This window comes from Bombina bombina, chromosome 3 (assembly GCF_027579735.1).
Source record: "Bombina bombina isolate aBomBom1 chromosome 3, aBomBom1.pri, whole genome shotgun sequence".
In the NCBI taxonomy this organism is placed as follows: domain Eukaryota; kingdom Metazoa; phylum Chordata; class Amphibia; order Anura; family Bombinatoridae; genus Bombina; species Bombina bombina.
Genome location: NC_069501.1, coordinates 321,317,217 through 321,342,036, shown reverse-complemented (window position 1 = coordinate 321,342,036; position 24,820 = coordinate 321,317,217).

The following is a 24,820-nucleotide window of genomic DNA, read 5'->3' as shown; positions in this document are numbered from 1 at the left end:
AATAATAGCAGTCAGTTTCCTTCACACGTGTGCGTTTCAGTGCCTGCCAGGGCACAGTGTCACCCCAGTGCAACTCATATCTGGTGTAACAGTAGTGTACATTTTAAAAAAACAATACTTTTTTGACTGTGTTAAATAATAGCAGTCAGTTTCCTTCACACGTGTGTGTTTCAGTGCCTGCCAGGGCACAGTGTCACCCCAGTGCAACTCATATCTGGTGTAACAGTAGTGTACATTTAAAAAAAACAACACTTTTTTGACTGTGTTAAATAATAGCAGTCAGTTTCCTTCACACGTGTGCGTTTCAGTGCCTGCCAGGGCACAGTGTCACCCCAGTGCAACTCATATCTGGTGTAACAGTAGTGTACATTTAAAAAAAACAACACGTTTTTGACTGAGTTAAATAATAGCAGACAGTTTCCTTCACACGTGTTCATTTTAGTGCCTGCCAGGGCACAGTGTCACCACAGTGCAACTCATGTCTGGTGTAACAGTAGTGTACATTTAAAAAAAAACAACACTTTTTTGACTGTGTTAAATAATAGCAGTCAGTTTCCTTGACACGTGTGCATTTCAGTGCCTGCCAGGGCACAGTGTCACCCCAGTGCAACTCATATCTGGTGTAACAGTAGTGTACATTTAAAAAAAAACAACACTTTTTTGACTGTGTTAAATAATAGCAGTCAGTTTCCTTCACACGTGTGCGTTTCAGTGCCTGCCAGGGCACAGTGTCACCCCAGTGTAACTCATATCTGGTGTAACAGTAGTGTACATTAAAAAAAAAAAAAAAAAAACTTTTTTGACTGTGTTAAATAATAGCAGTCAGTTTCCTTCACACGTGTGCGTTTCAGTGCCTGCCTGCCAGGGCACAGTGTCACCCCAGTGCAACTCATATCTGGTGTAACAGTAGTGTACATTTAAAAAAAAAACAACCCTTTTTTGACTGTGTTAAATAATAGCAGTCAGTTTCCTTCACACGTGTGCATTTCAGTGCCTGCCAGTGCACAGTGTCACCCCAATGCAACTCATATCTGGTGTAACAGTAGTGTAAATTTTAAAAAAACAACACTTTTTTGACTGTGTTAAATAATAGCAGTCAGTTTCCTTCACATGTGTGCGTTTCAGTGCCTGCCAGGGCACAGTGTCACCCCAGTGCAATTCATATCTGGTGTAACAGTAGTGTAAATTAAAAAGAAAAAAACACTTTTTTGACTGTGTTAAATAATAGCAGTCAGTTTCCTTCACACGTGTGTGTTTCAGTGCCTGCCTACCAGGGCACAGTGTCACCCCAGTGCAACTCATATCTGGTGTAACAGTAGTGTACATTTAAAAAAAAAAACACTTTTTTGACTGTGTTAAATAATAGCAGTCAGTTTCCTTGACACGTGTGCATTTCAGTGCCTGCCAGGGCACAGTGTCACCCCAGTGCAACTCATATCTGGTGTAACAGTAGTGTACATTTAAAAAAACAACACTTTTTTGACTGTGTTAAATAATAGCAGTCAGTTTCCTTCACACGTGTGCATTTCAGTGGCTGCCAGGGCACAGTGTCACCCCAGTGCAACTCATATCTGGTGTAACAGTAGTGTACATTTAAAAAAAAACAACACTTTTTTGACTGTGTGAAATAATAGCAGTCAGTTTCCTTCACACGTGTGCGTTTCAGTGCCTGCCAGGGCACAGTGTCAACCCAGTACAACTCATATCTGGTGTAACAGTAGTGTACATTTAAAAAAAAACAAAAAACTTTTTTGACTGTGTTAAATTATAGCAGTCAGTTTCCTTCACACGTGTGCATTTCAGTGCCTGCCAGGGCACAGTGTCACCCCAGTGCAACTCATATCTGGTGTAACAGTAGTGTACATTTAAAAAAAACAACACTTTTTTGACTGTGTTAAATAATAGCAGTCAGTTTCCTTCACACGTGTGCGTTTCAGTGCCTGCCAGGGCACAGTGTCACCCCAGTGCAACTCATATCTGGTGTAACAGTAGTGTAAATTTTAAAAAAAAACAACACTTTTTTGACTGTGTTAAATAATAGCAGTCAGTTTCCTTCACACGTGTGCGTTTCAGTGCCTGCCAGTTTCCTTCACATGTATGCGTTTCAGTGCCTGCCAGGGCACAGTGTCACCCCAGTGCAACTCGTATCTGGTGTAACAGTAGTGTACATATAAAAAAAAAAAAAACACCTTTTTGACTGTGTTAAATAATAGCAGTCAGTTTCCTTCACACATGTGCGTTTCAATGCCTGCCAGGGCACAGTGTAACCCCAGTGCAACTCATATCTGGTGTAACAGTAGTGTACATTTAAAAAAATAAATACAATTTTGACTGTAATAGATTGAATAGCAGTTAGTTGTCTGCAAGTGTGTGTGTCAGGCCTACAGCGTCTACTCTGCCAACTTCTGCCAGTGCACAGTGCCACTCATATCTGTTGTCACAGTAGCTTGCACGCATAGTACCACTAATCGAAAAAAAAATGACAGGCAGAGGCAGGCCACCCCGCAGGGGCCGTCGTGTTCGTGATGCTGTGATTTCCTTTGGCCCTAGAATAATGCCCAGTGTTCAGAGGCCATGTACCCCGAACTCAAACAGTTCTGAGGACATAGTTGACTGGCTAACACAGGACACCCAATCTTCTACAGCTTCTGCTCAGAACCTTGACGCACCATCCTCCTCCAGCTTAGCTTCGGGCACCTCTCAAGTTATCACTCGCCCGCCTGCTGCCACCACCAACACTAGCACCACAGCCGCTTCACTTGATCTGTCAGAGGAGTTATTTACACATCAGTTGGAAGAAATGAGTGATAGTGATGCGCAACCATTATTGCCAGAGGATGTAGATAACAGGGATATGTCTCAGTCAGGCAGCATTACACACATGGACGTACGGTGTGATGATGATGATGTTGTACCCGCTGCGGGAGTTTGGTCTGTCACTGTGAAGCGGGCGTAACCCTTACACTACCTGATCGATGTAACATCATACCTGATGTTTTAAAGCATGTTATTCCAAACAATTTAGGAATGTTAGGTGATTTATGCCCTTTATGGCTTAAAACCAGAATCTGCATCAACTATGTAATTTTCCATGGGAGTTTTGCCATGGATCCCCCTCCGGCATGCCACAGTCCAGGTGTTAGTCCCCTTGAAACAACTTTTCCATCACTATTGTGGCCAGAAAGAGTCCCTGTGGGTTTTAAAGTTCGCCTGCCTATTGAAGTCTATGGCGGTTCAATGTTCGCAACATCATTAATCTTCATCCATCCGGCATGGAGTGGCTCCATCTTCAAGACATCAAACGCGGAGCATCCTCTTCCAATGAAGTCCAAATGAAGAATGAAGGTTCCTTTAAATGACGTCATCCAAGATGGCATCCCTTGAATTACGATTGGCTGATAGAATTCTATCAGCCAATTGAAATTAAGGTATAAAAAATCCTATTAGCTGATCCAATCAGCCAATAGGATTGAGCTTGCATTCTTTTGGCTGATTGGATAAGCCAATAGAATGGAAGCTCAATCCTATTGGCTGATTGCATCAGCCAATATGATTTTTTCTACCTTAATTCTGATTGGCTGATAGAATTCTATCAGCCAATCGGAATTCAAGGGACGCCATCTTGGATGATGTCATTTAAAGGAACCTTCATTCTTCATTTGCACTTCATTGGAAGAGGATGCTCTGCGTCGGATGTCTCGAAGATGGAGCCGCTCCATGCCGGATGGATGAAGATAGAAGATGCCGTCTGGATGAAGACATCTGCCCGTCTGGAGGACCTCTTCTGGCCGGCTTCGATGAAGACTTCTGGCCGTCTGGAGGACCACTTCGACCGGCTTCATGGAGGACTTCGGCCCTGCTGGGTGAAGACTTCTCAAGGTAGGGTGATCTTCAAGGGGTTAGTGTTAGGTTTTATTAAGGGTGTATTGGGTGGGTTTTAGAGTAGGGTTGAGTGTGTGGGTGGTGGGTTTTAATGTTGGGGGGGTATTGTACTTTTTTTTACAGGTAAAAGAGCTGATTACTTTGGGGCAATGCCCCGCAAAAGCCCCTTTTAAGGGCTATTTGTAATTTAGTATAGGGTAGGGCTTTTTTATTTTGGGGGGCTTTTTTATTTTATTAGGGGGATTAGATTAGGTGTAATTAGTTTAAAACACTTGTAATTATTTTATTATTTTCTCTAATTTAGTGGGGGGGGTTTTCGTACTTTAGATAATTTTTTTAAATTGTATTTAATTGTAGTTAATTTAGGTAATTAATTTAATTATAGTGTAGTGTTAGGTGTAATTGTAACTTAGGTTAGGATTTATTTTACAGGTAAATTTGTCTTTATTTTAACTAGGTAGTTATTAAATAGTTAATAACTATTTAATAACTATTCTACCTAGTTAAAATAAATACAAACATGCCTGTAAAATAAAAATAAACCCTAAGCTAGCTACAATGTACCTATTAGTTATATTGTAGCTAGTTTAGGGTTTATTTTATATGTATTTAGTTTTAAATAGGAATAATTTAGTTAATGATAGTTATTTTATTTAGATTTAATTAAATTATATGTAAGTTAGGGGGTGTTAAGGTTAGGCTTAGACGTAGGCTTAGGTGTTAATAACTTTAATATAGTGGTGGCGACGTTGGGGGTGGAAGATTAGGGGTTAATAAGTGTAGGTAGGTTGCGGCAACATTGGGGGTGGCAGATTAGGGGTTAATAAATATAATGTAGGTATCGGCGATGTTGGGGGCAGCAGATTAGGGGTTCATAAGTATAATGTAGGTGACGGCGGTGTCCGAAGCGACAGATTAGTGGTTAATAATATTATGCAGGTGTCAGCGATGTTGGGGGCGGTGGATTAGGGGTTAATAAGTGTAAGATTAGGGGTTTTTAGACTCGGGGTTCATGTTAGGGTGTTAGGTGTAGACATTAAAAGTATTTCCCCATAGGAATCAATGGGGCTGTGTTAGGAGCTTTACGCTGCTTTTTTGCAGGTGTTAGGTTTTTTTCAGCTGGCTCTGCACCATTGATCCCTATGGGGAAATCGTGCACGAGCACGTTTAGCAACGCTGGTATTGAGGTGAAATGTGGAGCTAAATTTTGCTCTACGGTCACTTTTTTGCGGCTTACGCCGCATTTGTAAAAACTTGTAATTCCAGCGTTGTCTGTAGGTGAGCGGAGAGCATAAAATGCTTCTTAGCACCGCACAGCCTTACTGACAAAAAACTCGTAATCTAGGTCTTAGGTTTTTATTTTATTGTATTTTTTTTTTTTTAGGGATTTTTTTTTTTAATGGCACTAAAGAGCTGATTGCCCTGTAAGGGCAATGTCCATACAAATGCGCCTTTAGGGACAATGGGTAGCTTAGGTTTATTTAGACTTAGGTTTTTTATTTTGGGTGGTTGGTTGGCTGGGGGGTTTTACTGTTAGGGGGAACTTTGGAATTGTTTTATGTAAAATAGCTGATTTCTTAAGGGCAATGCCCTACAAAAGGACATTTTAAAGACTATAGGTAGTTTATTGTTAGATTAGGGGGTGTTTTTATTTTGGGGTGGCTTTTTGTTTTTATAGGAGTATTAGATTAGGTTTAATTTTTATTATTTTTAGTTGAAAATATTTTTTATTGACTTTTGAATGTTATTACATACAGCATCTTAAATAACAGTTAGAAACATAAAAACAAAAAATACAAATACAATAACATTGCAGCCTTCAAGTGATTGAATATGTGAGTTTTCCACACAAGACAAGAGTAATTTTGGTTTATTGACCTTTCAGTAACATTCCAACATATAATGGTGTGTTAATTCCGCTTTCCATCTAGCCTGACTCAATCTCAATCATGATCAAATCCCTATATCTTCCCCCCCTCATCTCTACCCGTTCATCTTGCTCCTGAAGACTCAATTATCTCACTCATTGAGGCACTCTAACCGGATTGTTTCCTACTGATCTTGTTGGTTTGCTAGGATTCTAGCTCTATTTTCTTTTTCAGTATACATAATATATGGTTCCCACTGTTGTATAAACGTATCCCTGGTATTAAGGAGCTCTGCCGAGGCGCTACTCATTGTAAAGTGATAATCTATTCTCCTTTTAATATATTCAAATGAGGGTGGATCCACCTTCCAAAATCTAGCTATGCTTACTCTCACAACCGTGCAGATCAAGGCTATTAGCTTGTGATGTCTTTTCACTTTATTATCTGGAGGAAAATGAAGCAAAGCCTGCTCAGGGGTAAGTGTGATATTAGTTTCTAGAATTAGGCTTAGATACCTTGAAGTCTGATTCCAAATCTCTGTAACCTTTCCACAATGCCACCACATGTGTAAGTATGTCCCTTCCTCCCCACAACCCCTGTAGCACAAGTGGGGCCTGCTGTGCTGCGTATTGGCAAATCTTGTGGGATATATGTACCATTTATAGAGTACTTTAATATAGTTTTCCTTCAACATGGCATTTGGAGAAAACGATAGACCTCTTTTAATGTTTGATATCCAGTTATCTATTGTCCATGTCCTGCCCAAATCCTGTTCCCATTTAGTCATTATTACACTCTTGTCCCTATTTGAGCCACCATTAATAGCCGGATAGAGCAATGCTATCAGTCCCCTCCTAACCTCCTTCGATAAACATAGTGATTCTAATATAGTATTGTTTGGAGGCTTATCTAATCCCATTATCTCTCGAACTCTGGATTTAAGTTGTAAGTAGTGGAACCACTCATTTTGCCCGGGTGTGCCTAGCTCTGCATATTGAGAGAAGGATAGTAGGTCGCCATTAACATAAACATCTGCTATTCGGTAGAGGCCTTTATTCTCCCATTTCCTTTGAGTATGTATGTCAACTAAAGATTCAAGAGGGGAGAGCGGGGTCAGTCTGGACCTCTCGTTGAGTAAATGATACTTCCTAGTCGCTGTGTCCCAAATAAAAGCAGTGTGTGTGATCGCAATGAACGATTTGATGTGACCGGGTCTGTTTTGTTGTGTTGCCCAAAGAATATTATCCAATCTTCTTACATTAAGCATGTCTTTTTCTAATTGGACCCATTGTGGTGTAAATCCTAATTTAAACCATTGTGTGGTCTGGGCCAATCTAGCTGCATAATAATATGATATTAGGTTAGGTAATCCGATGCCTCCCTCTCCCCTATGTCTCATCATATTGTGTTTGTTTATTCTAGCCCTTTTCCCTCCCCAAATGAATTTTAAAATTGCCTTCTGCATTACATATAATTCTGACAACGGTATTGAAATTGGGAGTGTTCTGAATAGGTATAGGAGTTTGGGCAATATTGTCATTTTGACAGATATTACTCTTCCATACAGGGAGATTTTAAATTTAGTCCATTTCACTAATAGCTCTCTAATGTGTGTGAACATGGGGACATAATTTTCCCTATAAAGTAAGTGCACATCTTTTGTGAGGTTGATTCCTAGATATTTGAGAGATGATTTGGCCCATTTAAATGTAAAGTTAATTTCTAATAATTTCTTTGTTGGCTTTGGGAGATATGTGCTAAGGGCCTCACACTTGCCTTCATTAATTTTATATCCAGACAACTGTCCAAATTTATTTATTATGGAATATACCATCGGGAGCGAAAGTAAAGGTTTTGTGACTGCAAGGATGACGTCATCAGCAAATAATGAAATTTTATATTCCTTATCCCCCACCCGTATACCTGCAATATTTGGATTATCCCTTATCCTAACCGCCAATGGCTCAATACATAGAGCAAAAAGTAGGGGTGACAGGGGGCAACCTTGTCTTGTGCCATTACGGATTTTTATTCTGTCTGATTGATACCCTGAGAGTCTTATGTATGCATCTGGGCTTGAATATATCTTTTTTAAGGCAGTAGTGAAGGGGCCTTTAAATCCCATTTTGCTAAGCACTGCAAACATGTATTCCCAGTTAACTCTATCAAATGCCTTCTCTGCGTCCAATGCTAGAAACAGAGAAGGCATCTTCCCAACTGTCGCATAATTAATCAGGTCAATCATTTTCCTAGTGTTATCTGGTGCCTCTCTTTGCGAGATGAAACCCACTTGGTCATTGTCTATCAAATTTCTAACGGGTAGGGTCAATCGGTTAGCCAAAATTTTTGTGAATAATTTTAGGTCCTGGTTGATTAAGGAAATTGGACGGTAATTTTGGCAGTATTGTTTGCTCTTGCCAGGTTTTGGAATGACCGTCACCCTTGCAGTCAACAAATCTGGGGGAATATCTACTCCTTGCAAGATGTTATTAAACAGTATCCTTAATTGGGGAGCCAATGATAACTGCAGGTCTTTATAAAATGAGCCTGGAAACCCATCAGGGCCTGTTGCTTTGTTTCTTTTAAGTTATTTGATAGCCAACATAATCTCTTGTATTGTTATGGGGGAGTTCAAATTCTCTAGTTCTTCTTCTGTGATAGTTTTTAATTTGCTATCTTCTAGGAAACTAATCAATTCTTCTCTCTTGTTATTATCTTTATTACTACTAGGTAAATTATAAAGATTGTTATAAAAGTTGGCAAACTCATTGGCTATTTGTAGGGGATCATTTGTGACTTGTCCCGAGGTAGTTTGTATTTGTGGGATTGTAGTCGCCCTTGTCAGGTCTTTTAGTTTATTTGCCAGCATCCTATCTGGTTTGTTTGCATAAATATAATATCTGGTGTCTACTGCTTTTATCGACTGGATCATTTCTCTATCTAATAGTTGGTTTATTTCTTCGTTTTTAATTTTAAGTAATTTTAAGACCTTTTTTGGGGGGCTTTTTTTTATTTGTTCTCTGAGTGCAGCAATTTCTACCCTCAAGCTATCTAGTTTGGCATTATAATTCTTCTTTATTTTGTTAGATTCAGCAATTAGCAGGCCTCTCACCGAGGCCTTAAGTGCACTCCATACAAAATTTGGATTGGACGTTGATCCTGCATTAATATCTACAAAATCTTTAATGTGCTGCTGTACTTTCTGAAGAACAATGGTATTCTGAAGTAGGCTAGGGTGGAGTGACCAGGATCTAACTCTATTGGGGTTGATCATTCCCTCTAAATCAATTATCATCATATCGTGATCAGACCATGAACAGTTATGAATAAACGCTAGCTTTACCAGTGGCAATAGGACCTGACTGATTAGGATCAAGTCTATTCTTGAATGGGTACCATGCACTGTGGAGTAATAAGTGAAATCTTTAGCTCCCTTTTTAATTGCCCTCCAACTGTCTATTAGATTGAAGTCTAGTAATAAGTCAGCTAGAAGCTGTTGGGCTGGTGTTGTTCTCCTTTTTTTATGGGGTGTTCTATCTAGATCGTCATTTAACGTTAAAATCTCCTCCTATTATGATTTTACTTCTCTTCCATGACAGGAGTAGTCTGCTTATTTTAGTGATGAAGGGGCCCTGATTCTCATTGGGTGCATATACATTCATTAATACCACTGGGATGTTATGGATTGTCCCCTTGACTATTAGAAATCTCCCTCCCTTATCTTTAACTATCTCTTCCTCCTTAAAATTCAGAGAGGTATGTATGAGGATGGAAACTCCACATTTTTTCTTGTCAGTGAATGCATGATATTGCAATGGAAAGCTCTTATCCCAATATTTAGGTGTTACATCTGAGGTGAAGTGCGTTTCTTGGAGCATTATTATTTGGGCTTTCAGGGCATTGTAATCTATAATAGCTTTTTTTCCTTTTTGTGTTGGAGTTGAGCCCCCTAACATTGTCTGAAATTAATCTAATGAATATGACTTCTTACCTCGAGCACTGCTTATATAGGTCCTCTTTATAAGTCACCTATCTATATCTCTTACCTTTATACCTGAACATCTTAGGAAAGCAACATTCTTAATACCTTGGATATTACCCTTTATATTAATTGTCTTGTGAACTTCTATTTTGATGACACTTGAGACTGCATATAAACATATATAAAAACATAACATTAACATAAAACTTAGTGTGTTTGAACAATTCAATAACATTTGAACGTTTTTGTTGTTTTAAATAAAACTAAACAATATCTGGAACTAACATATATTGATCTATGATCTCATCCTATCACATAAGGCAGATCTTAGAGAACCAATCATATCCTTGGTATTAGCATCAGTGAAGATCAAGTATTAGTATTAGGGGAAGGTTAGAAGGGAATGAGTGAGAAAAAGTTGGGGGTAAAGAAGAATGAATAATTAGGGTAGAGGAGAGCAAGCAAACAATGAGATTACCCCCTTTCAACATTGTTCATCGTTCTGATAACAGTACCTTCATCTTAAATATTATTATTATCATTGTATGATCCATAGATCACACTTCGGTTTTCTTTTTCTCTTTATCAAACCTCGAAGCTGTCTCTGTTGAGAGAATCACTGTACTGGGTATGCCTCTGTGCTATTGTTGCTTCCACCATCTTCTCTTGTGACATTAGATGTGGGTTTTTTAGGTCTCCCATTCCTATTTACCTCAGTCCATTCTTTCTGTGGCAGTCTCCTAGTGGTTTGTGGGGCGTCCGGCAAAACATCTTCCTCTATTGGAATCTCAAGCTTGCCAAGCAGCAACCGTCCCTCTTCAACCGTGGTGCATGAATAGGTGGAGTTCTTACATGTGAAGATTAATTTGAACGGAAAGTTCCATCTATATCTCAATTTTTCTCTTATGAGGGCTGTCACTACTGGTTTCAATTCTCTTCGCCTTCTTAGTGTCACTGGTGATAGATTTGTAAATATCTGGATATTATGCCCTTCATATGTAATTGTGGTGCTTGTCTTGCAGCTTGAAGTATTAGTTCTTTAACATGGAAATAATGTAGTTTGACTACTACATCTCTTGTCTTGGATTGAGAGGGTTTGGTTAAGGCTCTATGCACCCTGTCCATCAAAAGCATGGGGGGTTCTGTATCTGGGACAAGTTGATGAAAAATCTCAGTTACATCTGCTTTCAAATTTTTGTACTCTTCTGGAAGATTCCTTATTCTGAGATTGGAGCGCCTCGATCTATTTTCCAAATCTTCTACTTGATCCTCCAGCTTCTTGATGTATATAGAATGATCCATTAGAGTAGTTTTAATCTGAGGAATGTCTTCTGAGATATCTTCCAGCCTATTTTCAATCTCCGTTGTTCTTCCTCCAATCTCTTTGATGTCTTGCTTAAGGTCATATAAAGCTGTTTTTAGTTCCTCATGGAAGAAAGTTTTGATTTGAGACAGAAGCTCATTATTTGGTATATCTCCAGGTTGTCCCACCTCTTCATCTGATGTTTCTGCTTGAGTATGTTGTTTTGGAGGACTATTAGCTTTGTCTGCTGCTTTCAATTTTAGCTGTGACTTAGTGAGGCACTCTTTCCCAGATTGGTTTCTGCTCTTCATCTTGAAAAAATTATTTACGTCTTCCCTTAATCAATTCAGAGTGTATCTTCCCCTCTATGTCGCCAGGCTTCTTAGCGTGCAATTTAATTATTATGAATGAAGGGCAAAAGTATGGATTTATTCTTTCATATTACATTTATTTAAAGATCATGACTGGCTTTATTTGTTCCAGGTTGATATGTAATGCTTTAACATTGCTTTTGAACTTTATATATAATGGTGCTGAGCATTATTATTGGTTTTTACATAGGAAATTGCAGTATCTCCGTCTCCTGACTTTTAGGGCCCTGAAAAGTTCTCTAATCGTATCCCGAAAACACCACTGAAGTTGCACCTTCAGGTTAGAGAGTCTTGTAGTTGTTATCTGTGGAAACCCTTATAGAAGAGATACTGAACCAAACTTCCTATTTATTTCCCTTTACATTTGCATGTGCAATCTTCAGGTAAATGAAGAGTTTATTAGTTGCTTATGTTCTTGTTGTCATCGTTTTTGTTAATTATATTAGCTTTATTGCCCTTACAATGACCAATACTCCCATAAAATGGAGTCTCAATATTAGGCCTTGTAGCCTCTAATGAAAATACAATGAAAGTAGTTCCTTGATAGTCTGATTTTTGCTAGTGTAAGTGTCTGAAATATCTAGATGACAGTGATGTATATTACACACAGTGGTTTGCTGCTTGTTTGTTACTCACACTTTGATTGAAGGTTCCTTCTTTTCTCCTCCTTTCAGTCTTTAATGTGTGATCTGCCTATATTTAATACCTGCTTAGATACTGAAGTGCAGTTATTTATCAGGGATGGTAGTTCTGCCTGCTTTAATCTTATTCTTTCATGAAGATTTCAGGCACTTTAATGAGCCAGAGATTTCCGAGGTAGGCCGAAGCCTGGGATTTTCCTGAAAATCCTCTGGAACTCCTTTCTGGGTAGATTGAAATTTGTCTCAAACTCAGCCAAATTTCAGCCAATGGTCCCTTGTAGTGAGTAAATACTGCTCCAGTGTTTTTTTCTGGGAATCAACTCCTAAATAGTGCTTTTTAGGGCTAATAAATGACAGGTTTTAACTAGAGCTCTGTTAAATTGTGACTGTCTAGGCTGCTGGCTAGCTCCTCCCTCAATTTTTATTATTTTTGATAATTTTGTTTATTATTATTTGTAAACTTATTTTTCGTAATTTTATAGGGTTTTTTTGTACTGTTATTTTTTTAATTTTTCGTAGTGTTTTTTTAATTTTGTAATTTAGTTTTTTTATTTTTAGTTAATTTTATTTTCTTAAAATAGTTATGTTAGGTTTTCTGATAGTTTAAGCTTAGGGTTTTATTTATTTCACAGGTAAGTTTTTTATTTTAAGATATTTATATTGAAACTTTTATTTAAAGTTAGGGGGGTGTTAGATTTAGGGGTTTATAGTTTAATTTAGTGTGTCACAATGTGGGGGGGCGGCGGTTTAGGGGTTAATAGGTTTATTTTAGTAGCAGCTAGGTGGGAGGTCGGCGGTTTAGTGGTCAATAGGTTTAGTTTAGTAGTAGTTTAGTAGTAGCAATGTGGGGGTTTAGGGGTTAATACTTTAATTTAGTGTTGGCAATGAGGGTGTGCGGCGGATTAGGGGTTAATTGTTTTAATATACTATTTGCAATGTGGGGATGGTGGTTTAGGGGTTAGTAGGTAGTTTATGGGTGTTAGTGTACTTTGTAACATTTTTGTTATGAGTTTTGTGAAATATTTTTGGTTTGTAAAATTGATAAATACTGGCGGAATAGATTGCGGCGGTATGAGCTATAATGCTAGCGTAATAGCTGGACCACACAACCTGTAATACAGGAGACCTGAAAATTCCACAGTCAAAAGCCATTTTGAGTGCGGAATGGAGAGTTGCGGTACAGGCTAAAATGATAGCAGTGCAGCTGTACTGCCGTGACTTGTAATACAGGAGACCTGCCATTCTGCACGCAAAGGCCAAGTTTTCAGCGGTATAGCCTCACCGCAAAACTTATTAATTTAGGTGAAAGTTTGTTATGGCTGGATATGTTTATTTATTAATAATCATTTGAAAGTGAATGTAAATTTTGATGCTAAAGTGTTCGGCTTTTAAAAGTTTGATTAAAAACAGGGGCACTTTAATTCATCAAAATTTACATTTCACTCCTTTTGTAAAAAAAAACTTATCTTTTAAACTTGTCAGCAGCTCCAGCTTCCTCCAGTCGTCGCAAGCCATTTCTGATGTCAAAAATGATGGATAGGTTATCCTCCAATCATGGCTTCCCCCCCCTGGGGGAATCAGTGTCTGATTCAATGCTGTGATTGGAGGAAGCCGGATTCCTCATTTTAGACCCAGGAATAGGCTTTGCAACGGGTGGAGGAAGCTGGAGCTGCTGTCAAGTTGAAAATGTAAGTTTTTTTCACAAATGGAGTGAAATGTAAATTTTGATGAATTAAAGTGCCCCTATTCTTAATCAAATTTTTAAAAAACGGGCACTTTAGCATCAAAATTTACATTCACTTTAATGGATCAATTTAAAGGGACATAATACTCATATGCTAAATCACTTGAAACTGATGCAGTATAACTGTAAAAAGCTGACAGGAAAATATCACCTGAGCATCTCTATGTAAAAAAGGAAGATATTTTACCTCACAATCTCCTCAGCTCAGCAGAGTAAGTTCTGTGTAAAAAGTTATACTCAGCTGCTCCCAGCTGCAGGTAAAAATTTTTAAAAAAATGAAGAAATGAACAGCAACCAATCAGCATCAGCAGTGCTGAGGTCATGAACTCTTACTGTGATCTCATGAGATTTGACTTAACTCTAATGAGATTTCATAGTAAGCTTCCTTTACCTGATTGGTGAAATAAGATGAGAGTGCACGATGCTAGTCCCTTCAGATGTCCCAGGACAAACACACTAAAAATCCTTTACAATGGGAGGTGGCTACTGAGGAACTTTTGAGGTAAAATATCTTTCTTCTTTACATAGAGATGTTCAGGTTATATTTTCTAATCAGCTTTTTACAGCTATGCTGCATCACTTTCAAGTGTTTAAACATTTGGGTATTATGGCCCTTTAAGGCACAATGGTGACAAACTACTGCTTAAAATGACAAAATTCAACAAATTAAATAAAAATAAATAAAATAAAATGTGCTGGTGAAATGTTTTATAAAATGTATTATTATTTACCATAATACTTTTAATTTGGGTCTTAATGTGCATGCATGATCCATTTTCCCTTGAGATCTATGACTTGGAAAATGATGTTAAAGAATTGCTGCTGCTAAAATATAATGTCAGATCCAAGGACATTATACAATTCTAAATATACAAGGTTACAGCTTCATGTACAGAATACAAAGTCTCATATAGTTATACACATTCTTTGCCACTTTTTCTGTTCCTTATATTCTCATCATTTTGATAAGCAGTAAGTGTTTTTATATGCATCACATTTCTTATTTGAGATGTCAAATATTAGTTAAATAAAGTGTTGTTTAAGAAAAGAACAATAAACACTTAAATACCATTATTTCAGTGATAGGAAAATTAAATTAAACAGTTTAAATAATTTTTTCAACCTGACACATTAGTAGAATTAAGTAAGATGCTCAAAAGGGCCCCTGAGCCATACAGTTTAGATCTCTGGTATGTAAAATAATACAAAGTATAAAGCTTTTAGTTACTACCCTCTGTCAAACAATGGATGTATGTTGAATCCCCCCCCCCCAAAAAAAAAGAACAAAAGCACCTACCTCAGCCCTATACTGTTTAAAGGATCAGTCTACTCCAGAATTTTAATTGTTTAAAAAGATAGATTATCCTTTTATTACCCATTCATCAGTTTTGCACAGCTACCACTGTTATATTAATATACTTTTACCTCTGTGATTACCTTGTATCTAAGCCTCTGCAGACTGCCCCTTTATTTCAGTTCATTTGATAGACTTACATGTAAGCCAATCAGTGCTGACTAATAAATAACTCTGTGGAAGTGAGCACAATGTTATCTATATGACACACAAGAGTTAGTTCTGTCTAGTTGAAAAAAACTGTCAAAATGCACTAAGATAAGAAGTAGCCTTCAATAGCTTATAAATTAGTAGAGATGTGCATTTGTTTTAGTTTTTATGAAAAAAAATATCTAAATGAATGCACCAGTAAAATTGAAAGAAATGAAAAAATGCTTAAAGGGACACTGAACCCAAATGTTTTATTTTGTGATTCAGATAGAGCATGCAATTTTAAGCAGCTTTCTAATTTAATCCTATTATCATTTTTTCTTCGTTCTCTTGCTATATTTATTTGAAAAAGAAGGCATCTAAGCTTTTTTTTTTTGGTTCAGCCCTCTGGACAGCACTTTTTTATTAGTGGATGAATTTATCCACTAATCAGCAAGAACAACCCAGGTTGTTCACCAAAAATGGGCAGGCATCTATACTTTCATTCTTGCATTTTAAAAAAAGATACCAAGAGAATGAAGAAAATTTGATAATAGGAGTAAATTAGAAAGTTGCTTAAAATTTCGTGCTCTATCTGAATCACGAAAGAAAACATTTGGGTTCAGTATCCGTTTAAGAAATTTGCCATGACCGGGAATATATGTCAAAAAAGTCACAGTATGGAGTCGGCCTCAAAACATGTATACATTTTAAGATTACCATGGGTCGAAGGGAAAAAAAAAGGAATTTCAACAGAAATAATGCACTTCCACTGGGAAAAATATTGTTTTAACCAATATATATCTTAAACAAATACAAAAATATGTGTCTGTATTCTATTAAATAACAGTGGTTATATAAAGTCTCTTAATATAAGTAATATAAAAATAAGGTAGATTAAAGTAATGGTAAATCCTAGCATTTGTGAAACGCTAGGATTTACAATTGGAACAAATTAACGGGACTTTCATTCATGAAGTTTAAAATACTTCATGCTAAAATCTCCTTTTCCCAGCGATCGCCTTCACTGAGCTGCTAAGGCAGCCCAACGGCAGAACGCTATTTTCTCTGTCTGGCCTGTGCGGGAAATCCGGCATATTGCGGTGCCAAGCCGGATTTCTTGCAGTTCTATTGGCTAAGAGTGTGTTCTGCCGGTGGGCTGCCTTAGAATGAAAGTCCCCTTTATTTGTTCCAATGGTAAATCCTAGCATTTCACAAATGCTAGGATTTACCGTCACTTTAAGTGAGTTGGCTCCCTGACTAATACTGTATATTTTAAGATTGTTTAGACAAAACCATGCAGTCACTCACCTCATTAGCACTAAACACCAATACTTACTGGATGGAACTGTGATATAATTTCTGCAATGAAAACTAGCAGACTCCAGGTTTACGTTGTGAGCAGACAAACTGCAACTTTAATGATGTCCTTCTGTGTGTAAATGCTAATCAGTCCATATGGGGAGCCCTATACAATCCAAATATCAATATAGATATACAATCCAATCAATATAGATATAGCCTGATGAAACAGTGTGTTACACTGAGAAACACGTTGCTGTTGTTTTTATTATTATAATAAATTTTAAACTTTTTTAACTCTCCATCTGCTGCTGAATTACTAATTTTGTTCCTGCAAAATATCTTCCGGACCTTCTGGACACTTTGCACAGAGTCTCTGGACTTGCTGGCTGACCACTGTTCTACTGGTTCGTCTTGACCATTCCACTTTGGGAATCTTTGGACTCTCCCTGGTGAGACGAGGACCCCCACTGGTGACATCTTCTTCTGGTCTACTGGACGACGTGTGGTTCCGGACTGCCGGTATTGCACATCAGTGCTTTACACTGTGTGAGTAGGATACTATAGTTCCTATCGCTCCCTATTCCAAGTTGTTTATGATCTGCACTATTTGGCTTCCTCTATTCTGTTCTCCTTAGATTCTAATTGAATATGAGCCCTAATTTAAAAATCCAAAAACATCTCTTGCTTGCTTAATATCTGATCTGTTTCACCACCTCATGGGGACCTATGTGTGTCTATAAAGTGCTCAGATAACCCTGAGCATTCTCTGCTCCCCTTATTTTACTTATGTTGTTACTCAAATGTTCATTGTGATAGGATTCCTATAGATCTGCAAGTGCATTTCTCCTGTATCAATATCATCTATAAGAGTATTGTTAAATTCAGAGGTTTCTGAAACTGATAAAATGCTTGTGCAATGCCAACACCTGCTCACTGGCAGCCAATCGGCTGCTAGCAGGGGCTGTTAATTTGTGTATCGGATCGGAATGCGCCACCTGAAGGGTGGTGGACAGGTTAAGGAGCAGCGGTTTCATGACTGATTCTGTTTTTGAACTATCTTTATTTTTTGCCTGACATGTTGGTGTTATATCTTTCACTTGGATGTTATAAGTTGCACTGAGTAATTACAACTGGATAAACAAAAACTGTGTCTGTCTTTATTTCAGGCTGCAAAGCAACAACATTTGATTATTTTCAAGAGGGGGGGGGGATTCTTTTTAATACCCACTGCATTTTGATATATATATATATATATATATATATATATATATATATATATATATATATATATATGTGTGTGTGTGTGTATTTAAGAATAAACAAAATATATTTTGCTATGTGAAGGACATTGGAATGTAAAATATTCATAGTTTCATGTCGGGTTAGTGCACTTGAGAATATGCAGTCGGTTTGCGTGCGAGTAGGGTGTTTTTTGCTCGATTAACTTCTTTGGGGTAATATGTTAACGTGATAGTGATTTTTCAAAGTTCAGCTTTTTGTGCACATCGGGTTAGTGCACGAGAGAAAAGTTTTTACTTTCAGTTTGTATTTGTAATGCTCGTGGGATATTTCCCTATCAGACCAAACTTGGCCTGAATCTTCTTATCCCAGCATTAAGTGGAAGGATAGGAAATATCCTAGAACAAAGTGAGTTTAAGAAATGAGGTAAGCAGTACTCACGGTAGACAGGGTAGTCCTTCAACGGCAATAAGGGTAAGGCAGAGAATAGTCAGAGACAAGCAAAGTCCAGCAACAGAAAGACAATCCAGCAGTTCAGCAGTTCAGGGGTAAACCAGTGGAATGGTCAGGAACAAGCAGAGGTCAGAAGCAATAAGGCAATCAACAGTTAAGCAGTTCAGGGGTAAACCAGTAGAATGGTCATGAACAGGCAGAGGTCAGAAACAATAAGGCAATCAGCAGTTCAGGGGTAAAGCAATAGAGTAGTCTTCAAACAGGCAGAGTTCAGTAACGGTAATGCAAACAACAGATCAGGTAGAAAAATATAAGCACCCAGGAGCACATACAGAAACACCTATACTTGGGCGAAGTGCATGAAGTGAGAGGTACTTACATAGGCGCAGGTTCGCGTCAAGAACATCAAACAAGATAGCGGCATCAGAGGCCAGGGCGGCGTGCGGCGATGACGTCTTTGCCATAGCAATCACTGCAACCATGGCAATGGCCATGGTAGTAGAGGCAGAGCTGCTGCCAAGACAGAGCATGACAGTAATATGTGCATTACCAGACTAGAACCTTACTTCTAGCCATGAGCATGAGTGTTTAATACTGCTCCACTAATGTTATTTATAAACATAACTTAAGCAGAAATTATTTGCATCATCTCACTTAAAACCATTCAATTAAACTGTTTACAGAAAACATTAAACTAATGCAATATTAGCTAATTTTACCTTTATATTAGCTTAAATGTTATTCAGGTGGTTAGTGAAATCATCTGTGTGGTGTGGTTAAATAGGTCCTGGGGAGAACACTGCTATACAGTATATGAATGTGTTTTTTCAGGTTCTCCTGAAGTATCTCTGTCATTAAAGGGACACTAAACCCTTTATTTTTTCTTTCGTGATTCAGATAGAGCATGGTATTTTAAGCAACTTTCTAATTTACTCCTATAAAACATTTTCTTCATTCTCTTGCTATTTATATTTAAATGAAGAAATGTAAAGCTTAGGAGTGGGCCCGTTTAAGGTTCAGCACCCTAGATAGCACTTGCTTATTGGTGGCTACATTTAAATTTTTTTGCATGCTCTATCTGAATCCTTAAAGAATAACATTTAGTTTAGTATCCCTTTAAGGAACATCTAGAACAGGATGCAGCATCTCTCTCCATCTTGTGGGTTTGGGCACACACTCTCTAGATAAAGTGAAAGCATCACTTACTGATTGCTCCTCAGTATTTAATAAAACAAAATGCTGACATATAGCTGCCAAAACAAATGTCCAGTAGGTGCATCTAAACATCTGTCAATGGTCATCCACCTTTGGAATATCACCAATTAACAGTAAAGTTTTATTAAATAATAGCCTATTGTGTGATAAATAAGGACTCGGTCTCTGGGCCGATTTATCATGCCCCGAATTGACTGTTTCCGCGCAAGCTTTCAGGCTCGCTGGAAACAGGAGTTAAGAAGCAGTGTTCATAAGACCTCTGCTCCTTAACTCATCCGCCACCTCTGAGGCAGCGGACAGTAATCAGCCCGATCAGATACAATCGGGTTGATTGACACCTCTGCTAGCGGAAGATTGGCCACAAATTTGCAGGGGAACTCCGGGTGTGACGTCACGAACGTGCGTCACGTGCCTTACGCGTTTCGTGAGCGTATCAGCTCACTTCATCATAGCCTCTGATGAAGTGAGCTGATACGCTCACGAAACGCGTAAGGCACGTGACGCACGTTCGTGACGTCACACCCGGAATTCCGACCTCCTCACTAGGCGTGCTCGCCAGCTGCTCCGTGCAGCAACCATACAATTTCCAGCTGTCTAAAACAGCAGTTTATCCAGGATCAGACCCACGCACGCAGTACATAGTAAGTTCTTGCACCATTGCATAACTTTGTTTATCTGCCGTGACTATTACATGGTTTTATAACTTAGCTACTTAATAATTACCACTGCCACCTACCGCTACAGGCGGGTCCCCCTTTCCGCTCATAGCACATTACTCCATTCTTGTTAAATGCGCCGTGTCAGACACTTGGACGCACATTCTATTATTATTTTTAATAGCATTTTTACTCACTTAGGCCTAGATTTGGAGTTTGGCGGTAGATGGGCTGTTAATGCTCCGCAGGCTTTTTTCTGGCCGCAGCATAAAATTAACTCTGGTATCGAGAGTTCAAATAAATGCTGCGTTAGGCTCCAAAAAAGGAGCGTAGAGCATTTTTTACCGCAAATGCAACTCTCGATACCAGAGTTGCTTACGGGACGCGGCCAGCCTCAAAAACGTGCTCGTGCACGATTCTCCCATAGGAAACAATGGGGCTGTTTGAGCTGTAAAAAAAACCTAACACCTGCAAAAAAGCAGCGTTCAGCTCCTAACGCAGCCCTATTGTTTCCTATGGGGAAACACTTCCTACGTCTGCACCTAACACTCTAACATGTACCCCCGAGTCTAAACACCCCTAACCTTACACTTATTAACCCCTAATCTGCCGCCCCCCGCTATCGCTGACCCCTGCATATTATTTTTAACCCCTAATCTTCCGCTCCGTACACCGCCGCAACCTACGTTATCCCTATGTACCCCTAATCTGCTGCCCCTAACACCGCCGACCCCTATATTATATTTATTAACCCCTAATCTGCCCCCCTCAACGTCGCCAACACCTGCCTACACTTATTAACCCCTAATCTGCCGAGCGGACCTGAGCGCTACTATAATAAAGTTATTAACCCCTAATCCGCCTCACTAACCCTATCATAAATAGTATTAACCCCTAATCTGCCCTCCCTAACATCGCCGACACCTAACTTCAATTATTAACCCCTAATCTGACGACCGGAGCTCATCGCTACTATAATAAATGGATTAAACCCCTAAAGCTAAGTCTAACCCTAACACTAACACCCCCCTAAGTTAAATATAATTTACATCTAACGAAATTAATTAACTCTTATTAAATAAATTATTCCTATTTAAAGCTAAATACTTACCTGTAAAATAAACCCTAATATAGCTACAATATAAATTATAATTATATTATAGCTATTTTAGGATTAATATTTATTTTACAGGTAACTTTGTATTTATTTTAACCAGGTACAATAGCTATTAAATAGTTAAGAACTATTTAATAGTTACCTAGTTAAAATAATAACAAAATTACCTGTAAAATAAGTCCTAACCTAAGTTATAATTAAACCTAACACTACCCTATCAATAAATTAATTAAATAAAATACCTACAATTACCTACAATAAAACCTAACACTACACTATCAATAAATAAATTAAATACAATTTCTACAAATAACTACAATTACATAAACTAACTAAAGTACAAAAAAATTGAAAAGAACTAAGTTACAAAAAATAAAAAAATATTTACAAACATAAGAAAAATATTACAACAATTTTAAACTAATTACACCTACTCTAAGCCCCCTAATAAAATAACAAAGACCCCCCAAAATAAAAAATTCCCTACCCTATTCTAAATTAATAAATGTAAAAGCTCTTTTACCTTACCAGCCCTGAACAGGGCCCTTTGCGGGGCATGCCCCAAGAAAATCAGCTCTTTTGCCTGTAAAAAAAAACATACAATACCCCCCCCCAACATTACAACCCACCACCCACATACCCCTAATCTAACCCAAACCCCCCTTAAATAAACCTAACACTAAGCCCCTGAAGATCTTCCTACCTTGTCTTCACCATCCAGGTATCACCGATCGGATCCTGGCATCCGGTGCTGAAGAGGTCCAGAAGAGGCTCCAAAGTCTTCCTCCTATCCGGCAAGAAGAGGACATCCGGACCGGCAAACATCTTCTCCAAGCGGCATCTTCGATCTTCTTCCCTCCGGTGCAGAGCGGGTCCATCTTGAATCAGCCGACGCGGATCCATCCTCTTCTTTCTGTGTCTCCCGACGAATGACGGTTCCTTTAAGGGACGTCATCCAAGATGGCGTCCCTCGAATTCCGATTGGCTGATAGGATTCTATCAGCCAATCGGAATTAAGGTAGGAATATTCTGATTGGCTGATGGAATCAGCCAATCAGAATCAAGTTCAATCCGATTGGCTGATCCAATCAGCCAATCAGATTGAGCTTGCATTCTATTGGCTGTTCCGATCAGCCAATAGAATATAATACAGGGGTCGGCGGGGTTAGGGGCAGCAGATTAGGGGTACATAAGTATAACATAGGTGGCGGTCGGCAGATTAGGGGTTAAAAAAATTTAATCGAGTGGCGGCGATGTGGGGGGACCTCGGTTTAGGGGTACATAGGTAGTTTATGGGTGTTAGTGTACAGTAGTTAAGAGCTTTATGAACCGGCGTTAGCCCAGAAAGCTCTTAACTCCTGCTATTTTCCGGCGGCTGGAATTTTGTCGTTAGAGCTCTAACGCTCACTTCAGAAACAACTCTAAATACCGGCGTTAGAAAGATCCCATTGAAAAGATAGGATACGCAATTGACGTAAGGGGATCTGCAGTATGGAAAAGTCGCGGCTGAAAAGTGAGTGTTAGACCCTATTTTGAGTGACTCCAAATACCGGCGGTAGCCTAAAACCAGCGTTAGGAGCCTCTAACGCTGGTTTTCACGGCTACCGCCGAACTCTAAATCTAGTCGTTATAGAATTGTTTTATTTTCATCTACATACTGCTTGGCATTACATATTAGCCTCTCTACACACATTTTTTTGCTTTTAATACAGGTTCTCGTTTTTAATAACCATTTGCACTGGCGTTATGATTTCTATGGCCCCTGTGTTTCTAATTTAGCATGTCCTGAGAACACTCTCTAGCATTGAAACAATTCTAGCCTGTGAGTCCTGAGACCTGCACGTCTAGCCTGTGAGTCCCGAGACCTGCACTTCTAGCCTGTGAGTCCTGAGACCTGCACTTCTAATCTATGAGTCCTTAGACCTGCAATTCTAGCCTGTGAGTCCTGAATCCTGCACTTCTAGCCTGTGAGTCCTGAGACCTGCACTTCTAACCTGTGAGACCTGAGACCTGCACTTCTAACCTGTGAGTTCTGCGGCCTGCACTTATAACCTGTGAGTCCTGCGACCTGCACGTATAACCTGTGAGTCCTGAGACCTGCAATTCTAGCCTGTGAGTCCTGAGACCTGCACTTCTAACCGATACTTTCACCAAAAGGCAATTATGCTTTGCAGATTGTTAAGGCAGAAGCATGCCATGATTATGTTGCTGACATTTTGGGGGTAGTAAAGCAAAGTTCCATTGGATAGATCTAAACAACTGAACCATGATTTGAGTACCCAAAAGATCCTGGGTGATAGGCATCTGCAGCCAGGCCCTGCACTCTTATCCTGCATCTCCTAGGTAAGGTGAGGAAACATTGTGAGTCCATGACAGAGAGTAGGTTCTAGAGAGATTTGTTGGGCAGGGGCAGACTATCCCAAGACAGGAAGTTGGATACAAAGGTGAACCATTGGTTGATTCCTGTATGTGAGCTTTAAACAATGTGCTTATACTTAATTTAGGCTGTCATGGGAGGGTGTTGGTCAGTATGCATGTAATTTTGTATGCATGTGATGTGAATGAGGGTTGCAGGTGAGGTTGTGATGAAGCAAACATGTTGAGGGCATGCATTAAAGTAATGAGGGGCTGTGTGTTGAGAAGGTGTTATCATGCAGAGATCTGCGATAATTTGAAGATGAAAAGAAATTAGAGCCATCATGTAAGAGTTGACTTACCCAGCAACCATGCCATAAGAAATTTCTCCATTCTCAAACTGAGTAACGTACAATATACTGCACTCTATATGTGCATTTAATGGTCAGAAGCAAATTGCAAATTGAGAGAGTGAAATTGCTTGCATCTTCTTTATATGGCCTATTGATCTTGGGGTAGCCTGAATTCCAAATGGGTGCAATATATGGCACCCATTTTGATTGTAGCCCAGGCTTAAGGATTTGAGAGAAAGGAAATAAACCTGTGAAAGCGAGTGCTGAGGGGCAGTCAGGGAAAAAAGGCAGTGACTTAGAGTAGGTGGACTGCGAGACGCCTCCGAGGATACTCTCCATCCATTAAAAACTTTCAGAGGCAAAAAAATTGTCAAAACATAACATGCGTGCCAACTAGGGTAATGTCCGAGAAAGAAGGTCTATGTTATCCTTGATGTGGTCATATAGATCAAGGAGACTAGGTCATTGAGATTTACCTCTCAATTATTTGCATGTCAATCAATCCCTGAAGTAAAGCCCTGTGTCATATTATTGAAGGGGTCCTGTTTCTACCTTTTTGTTTTCTGGGGGTTCCCATTCTCTCCTGATCTCCAGGCTTGCAAGCAGTTCTCACTGACCAGGCCTTCCATGCTTTTCTGCCAGGCCAGAAGTTCTAACCAACTCACTAGGCCTCCAGTGCACTCTCTTATGGCCAGCTTCACTCCCATGCAATCTCTCCTTTTCAGCAATTCTCACCAAATGTCCAGACCATTCATCCTCATTCTGCTGGTCCAGCATTTTCTCCTCTCCTGACATTCTTTTCTCTGCATTGCAAACTTTCTACACTTATACTCCAAAGGCACAGATCCCATAT